The sequence below is a fragment of the Mugil cephalus genome, chromosome 2, assembly GCF_022458985.1.
Source record: "Mugil cephalus isolate CIBA_MC_2020 chromosome 2, CIBA_Mcephalus_1.1, whole genome shotgun sequence".
NCBI classification, from domain to species: domain Eukaryota; kingdom Metazoa; phylum Chordata; class Actinopteri; order Mugiliformes; family Mugilidae; genus Mugil; species Mugil cephalus.
The window spans coordinates 33,479,074-33,486,267 of NC_061771.1; the positions used below are offsets into that span (position 1 = coordinate 33,479,074).

General features: G+C 37.7%; 1 long non-coding RNA gene across 3 annotated transcripts; it reads right to left on the bottom strand.

The window, feature by feature from the left end:
* Positions 1 to 578: 578 nt before the first annotated feature.
* On the bottom strand, positions 579 to 4,410 carry LOC125003582. Of its 3 annotated transcripts, XR_007112230.1 has the most exons (4): positions 4,345 to 4,410; positions 2,693 to 2,745; positions 2,252 to 2,439; positions 579 to 625 (listed from the first exon to the last, which is right to left on the bottom strand). It is a non-coding gene; the product is annotated as an uncharacterized LOC125003582 (long non-coding RNA). The 3 variants fall into 3 exon arrangements; XR_007112229.1 differs by lacking the exon at positions 579 to 625 and having other exon boundaries at positions 1,540 to 2,439; XR_007112231.1 differs by lacking the exons at positions 579 to 625; positions 2,693 to 2,745 and having other exon boundaries at positions 1,540 to 2,439; positions 4,345 to 4,399.
* Positions 4,411 to 7,194: the final 2,784 nt, after the last annotated feature.

Genomic DNA, 7,194 nt, shown 5'->3' on the forward strand with positions numbered 1-7,194 from the left:
AAAATGTCCTGAATGAACAAACAACAAATAAGATGAATGAATAAACTCTCCAGTGAATATTCCAACATCTCATTGCTCTAAAGAATAAGTGTGTGAATAAATCTTGGTTCATCTCTTGAGACATTAGTAAATGTCTCATTTCTCCAGCAGCTTCAATGTTTAGAGAAATCCTCTTACTGCTCTGCAGACAGTCAGCCAGCTCCTCCTGCTTCATTCTCCTCAGGAAGTTCACTGTCATCTTCAGGAATAAATCTCTGCTGCTCCTCCTCTGCTCTTCATCCTCACCCTCCAACACCTCCTCATCCTCCCTCTGACTCTCTGAGCATTCTGGGTAATCTGGACTCACAACCTTCTGGATCTTCTTCAGCTCGTTTCTTATAAAAGTGATGATGTTGTCCTCCAGCACCTGGAACAGAAGACGATATGAATGACATAAGCTGAAACCATGGAGACAAACATCGGATCCATGTTGGACACACTGACATCCACTGGTCTACAAAGAGCAGCATGGACATGATGGAAAGTAGTTGTTGTACATGTACAGACCAGAAAGATGGAGTCCAGCTGTGTCTGATGCTCCTGGGTAGACTGACCACTGAGAACCTCTGAGCTCTGCTGGTGGACTCTGTGGACCAATCATCAACAATTAGCTCTCATCATGTCTGTCCACACAGAGACAAACACATTCACACAGTCACAGACACAGTTTGTCTTGCTTTTGGTTTACTGGATAATCCTGCCACACTCTGCAGCTCTTTGTCTTTCCTTCTCTAAGTCCTTAATAAACTAAGAGTTAGTTTTTCATCAAGTCCTTTGGTTTCTTTTGTGTGTGTCTGGTTTGAGTTCTATCTTCTGGCTACATGTTGTGACACAAAGTTTCTCTCAGTAGCACTATAGCCGTAAGTAATGAAAAAAATGTTAAATAGTTCACACCTATCATCACTTCAAATGACTCTGATCAACTCCAAATAAATCTCAGCTGATCTTGAAATATTTTCAGACTCACATGTTGCTACAAAATCCACGGCTCATAAAGAAGTCAATAATGTCGCCCCAGTTTAACAATATTTGTAGTGTTTTAAGAACAGGAACATGAACAAAGTGTTTTTTGATGGCAGATCTAAGACAGACTCAGTTGGGTCAATGACACCAAATCTTCCTGGTCCTGAACAAGCTCTGGGGAATGGAGCTGAGGGGACTAAGAATGAGAGGAACAACTTTAACCAAAGTTACAGTGTTTTCATCAATGTTTTACATTCTCAGAAGTATGAGGTCAGTTCTTCTTCCATAATATCTGTGGCTACAAAAAGGACAAAGATTACAAGTCCATTTCATTCAGTATTAAAACAAAACAAAAAAAATGAACAAGCCTGTTTGTTATCACATAAACCTATTTAAAAAGACTAATGGGGAAAAAGACTACTAACTCTTCTGCAACTACATGGAAGAGGAAAGTTGGTTTTCACCATACTGATTGCTTTGGCTTTTTTCACTGAACAATATTTTCTGTCTATTTCTTTTTTTTTTTTTTTTTCATATTATTTATTTAAGAACCATTTAAATCATAACCTGATAAACTTTCAACTACTTGTCAAGACTCAACTGGTTCTTTTTTAATTACAATATATAGTTGACATAAACTTTTAATTTGAAAATTCAGTTTAGGATTTATTTTGTAAGGACATTTTCAATAACAATAGAAATATTAGAAACAGTAATTGATGTTGTAATAACGTCAGTAACCTGTTGTCAAAGTGACATAGAATAACATGTTAAATAACTAACAGACAGTGTCCTCATAGCTACTGCAGCCATGGATATGGCTTCTTCACTCCACCCACACACGTTCTACCTGTCAGTTACCATTCAAACCAGTGTCCTATGATCCAAAGCCTGCTTCTCAAATCAACCTCCACAGGTTAAAGTGGAAACTGTAGAAAGGAGCTAGTCTCCTCTGACTCATGGATGAAGCTGGACACTGGTTTACCTCTCAGGAGCAGAGGGTTGATGTCCTTTAAAATCAATGTCATGAGTTTTGGACCCATCACTGTTGAGGGACACACAGCTGGGGTCTGGACTGATCCTCTTAGAGAAGAAGAATCAGTTCCAGTCTGGTTAGACTGGACAGCTTCCAGATGTAACACATTTACATGAGATTAATGAAACTGAAGAGAAATAAACTGGTTAATAAAACTTCTCTGGATCAATAACAGTTTAAACATGAATCAGAAACGTGGAGGAAACATTTTACCTCTCAAGAGCAGAGGGTTGATGTCCTTTAAAATTAATGAAGCGATCATTTGACTGATCACTCCTGAGGGAAACACAGCTGGGATCAGATGAATGACTGAAACCAGTCAACCCGTCCTGCAGATGTCTGACTCCCTCCTCTTTGTCCTCCCTCTGGTCCATGCCGCTGAATCCACATCAACTTTCTACCTTCATGTGCAGAGGAAACACAAATCATTCATCTGAACATTAACTGGAATCATTTGTGCTGTAAAAACATCAGCTGATCCTCCACTGATTGGCTCTGATTCTGTCAGTTAAAGCTGCTGTGATCCAAACTCTGTAGTGAACATCTTCTCCAAACGTGACAGACAGAAACAGTTAGTGAACCCTAACCCTAAGACAAACCAGACTCAGTGTTTATTCAAAGAGCTGAAGAAGAAGAAGAGTCTCCACTCCACACCTGGACACTAGAGACTCAGGTGAGATACTTCCTGGAACCAGTCAGGTCTGCACCTGTGATGGAGGAGGACAAGAAGGAGGGAGGAGGCAGATTTTCACAATAAGAGCACATTTTACAGGATCCAGTAGATTTGAGCTTGTATCATTATTAATACATCATTATGATGAACTTGTTGCTGGTTAAAGATCAGAGTGAACCTGGACTCTGATCTGAACATCTGCTTCTCAATTATTCTGCTCTGATTCAGTTGGAATAAATTAAGAAGAATGACCTTTGATTCAGTTCAAACTAACATTAAACAGATGTCACTAAAAATGACTTCTCTCTTTTTAATAAACAGGAACTGGAACCAATTAAAGAGGGAATTGGAAAATGTTGTTTTTGTCTCCAGAAGAATTTCCTTAAAAATGTCTTTAAAGATCAGAAACATTCATTTATGCATCATTTCTAACTGGAAACGTTTCTAATCTGATCCCTGAGCTGAGAAGGATTAAAGTTTCTACTTTCTCTTCTTTAATGAACCTTAATGTCATCATCTAATGAAGGGATTAAAGTGACTGCACAATGTTCTAGAGTCAAATGTGAAATGTGGAGCAGTCTTCAGATCCTGGAGATGTTGAAACTGGATCAGTGACATGTGGTGAGACTCAGATTTACAATTATGAACCCAGTGGAACAGCTTCAATTCATTCATTCAACTGGCTGCTTCTACACTAACTGGTTACGTTTCACATCTCTAATGAGCTTCTTTCCACACATATAGGTCTAAGGTTCATATCTGGACAAAGGAACAATGTCACATCTATAGCGGTTAAGAGACAGAATAAGAGACAGAGAGTTCATTCATACTCATTCAACATGAGAGAACCCAGAGAGAAAAACCAACAACTCAAATGGAATCAAATCTATATTATATCCAGTAATATTCTGATGATTTGATCCATTTAAATTCAGACTGTTCAACTAAATATCTTCCATCATTCACCACTTCATGTTTAGACTGAAGGTTTAACTGTTAGAATGGTTTAAGCTGAGATTTATTACAATGTTCTGTTTTTATCTTTCATGCAGAGAAAACATCCCAATAAACGGACCGAGGCCGTACAGGTGACTTAGAGAGACATTGGCTCAGTTCCAGGTGAAGCTCAGCTCACTGCTGCTTGGATTTATTCAGGAAATACGTAAAGTCAGATTCTGATATAAAAATGATTGAAATGACTGGAATCAAACAGAAATCACATTTATATCACAGACCAATGGACGAACAGTAGAATTTATTCATCATCATTATTTTACATGACAGGTCAGACACTGCCTCACCTGGATCACCTGACCCCATGTCCCTGAACTGTAGAAAGAAGCCGATCTGACAGTACTGGAGTAAAAGTACTTAGTTACTTCTAGAGACAGTTTCAAAAGAAAAGAAAATCAGCTGAAATCATTTCTATGAACCAAGGCCTCAAACAAACAGGTGATCACAGGTGATCTCTAGAAAATGGCGGATCAGTTTCATACTAGGCCTCATCCAGACTCTAACCTTTCAGCTCTGACTCAGTTTAACGTCAAGTTCAGCAGATTTCTGCTGCTTCTGTTGGAGCTGAGCTGCTGACAGCTGATGTTCACCAAGAAAACATTCAAAACTGCTTCATTACCTTCAGACGGAGGTTGACACGGAGAGAAAAACACCAGAGACACGATCCTGGTGAATATTTAACTAAACTGAAACCAGGAAACTACCTGTCAGGGCAGGTGTGCCCTCTCTCCTTTTTTTTTCAACTGTAAATTATTCAGGCCATGAGAGAATGTGTGCAATTTTTCTTTAATTTTTTTTTTATTATTATTATTTTTTACTCAAAATCAAGATGGCCGACAGAGAACCAGAACTGCCAAGTACGTCTGGAATTTTGTGTAAATACTTCCATAGCAGGGCACCACTGAATGTTAAATAAATATGCTGGCAGCAAGTAACATCTACGAATTAATAGAACTGTTAAAGTCTCTGGATATTTATTTATTACTAGGAGAAATATGTAATTAATCATGTGAGTGGATAATTTTTAACTTGAATAAAAATTCAATTGCCTCATTCATTTCAATCCTCGATATTTTCAGGAAAGTTATTTCTCTCACCTTTAAAAAATCACATGTATAAATATAAAATATAACAAAACATAATAAAAGATGCACATGGACAGTGGTGGAAATGGTGCAGGTCAGATTATTAGTTTAGTGGAACAGATCGACCAACGCACACCTTTTTGTTCTCTTGAATGTGAATACCTGTACAACTCACAACTGTCCAACTCTTTAAAACCACGTACCTTAAGCCATGCAATGAGTTCACTTTTTTATTTTTCTAAATGGTGTCATTTTATTTTAATAAGTGTCATTTTTTTTTAATTGTAGACTACATTGTCTTTAACCATGTAGGCTTCATAAAAACTTCCACAAATTCATTTTCCAGCCCTAAAAAGTAGCTTAGCGTAGGCCCACTAGTTAAACAGTTAATAGCCCAACAATGAAATCAGAATGCTGCCGCTGACTCATTTTTCATGTTGGTGAGTGGTGGCTCTGCATTTTCAAATATGGATTCTCTTGGTGCACAGTTACATTGACATAACATAGGATCAATTTTTTAAAAGTGTGACTTCCTTTCATTTCTCTACATTCTCTACAACTGCCTAAGACATTTTTTCAGCCTACTACTCAGCCCACAAAAAATAATAGTCTAATAATGAATTTGACTTTCTGTTATTGTGGTTTTAAAACTTTCAAGATTATTTAGTTCAGGATGAAAGACATAAAAGTACTAACTTAGGCTTATTTTGAAACTTTGCGACATTTAGAAGTTTCACTCTTTGGCGTATTTCTTCCCCTCACATTCTCAGGCCCACCCTTTTTGTTTTCCACCAGTGTTATCCATAAGTCGTCTTCCTACGGAGGAGTATTAGGGCCAATCATGAGAAAATAAATGAGATTAGATTTTTTTTTTCATTATGCACTTCAACAAAAATATGAGAAATTTGTCAACATACAAACCAGCATCTGTATTCATGGGCAACGATCTCTGGCAGGCAAGATGGATAACTGTGTGCGCTTGTTGGGAGGGAGTGTGCCGTGAGCATTGTTTGTTCAGTCCTGGTGTGCACTCATAACATCTCAGGGTACTGGCTGATGAAACAAAAAATGGTGGCATAAAGAAGAGTTAAGTCTAATTCCCTTGTCTTCAAAGCACAAGCATCAAATCTGCACTAAATACAGGAAGCAAATTGAAAGTGTAGTACTTATTTTTTTAAACCTCAAAAAGAACAAAAAAAAACTTGCCTTTGGGGAGAAGCACAATCCTAAGGATTAGTGTGGGGAGAACCATTGGTTTTGGCAGGTTAATGCTCTTCAAAGAACTGGGGTTATTCCTTAAGTTCTCTTTCATAGCATTGGTTTTGTGTTTCCCTGTGGGAAAACACTAACTCCATCACAGATGAGCCTGATGAGGGTGGTGTCATCTGCAAACTTCAGGAGCCTGACAGACAATCAAGAAATTGGAAAGATACGGTATGAGGGGAATAGTGCTGGATTTGTTCAGTTATTTAAGCGGGAGGCAGCAGTTTGGGAAATTGGGTGGCTGTGTTTCATCATGTTTGGACATTACTTGTAGACTGAAAACGATTCAAAATATTAAAGAATAGGAAATAGTGTTAACGAGGTGACCCGTGAGCGACTGGATGACATCCAAGAAAAGTTTAGGGAACGGTCAGGTTTCCTGGTTCTCTTTCTTTTTATTAATCAGTACCCAGCAATAACAGCAACAGCAAAGGGTGAAATGTCTCTTGTGGTCCGACCTGCAACACAGACAGATGTTAACTGGTGCCACCGGATTAATTACTGGACTCTTCCACTTTACAGGTAAATTTACATATTTATCACATGGCTAACTCACCATAGACGAATCTTCAATGTCTCCTGCACATATGATATTTACATGACTCCATTTTGCTGCTGTCGTTATCCCTGAAACACCTCTAAGATATAAATACAATGAATAGAAGAAAAAAATGAAACAAGTCCAGCTGACCTTATTCAAAATCTAAAACTCTCATCCCATCCAACAACCCTGATCAACACACAAGACGAATTATTTCTTCTTTTTATTTCATGAACAGAGCAATACGTTATGTTCCGGCTCAAACGTTGGTCAGATAAATGAAGAATAAAACGTAATTTAAATCACATGGTTTTGTTTTACTAGATGTGATTACTTTTTTAAATTAAAATATTTAACCATAAATATTTAATGGTAACTTAAAACTTAATTACAAAATAGAAAATGACCTGTCGCGGCCCACACTTTGGGAATCACTAGTATCTATAACTGGTGGGGGTGAGGGTCTGATGTTGGGTCAAACTCAGACAAAGCAGCAGAGCTTTAAGGTTTATTGTTGCATTGCATATTTAATTTTGTTAACATGAAATATTATGTATTGTGGAAAATCTGTGGAAAATGT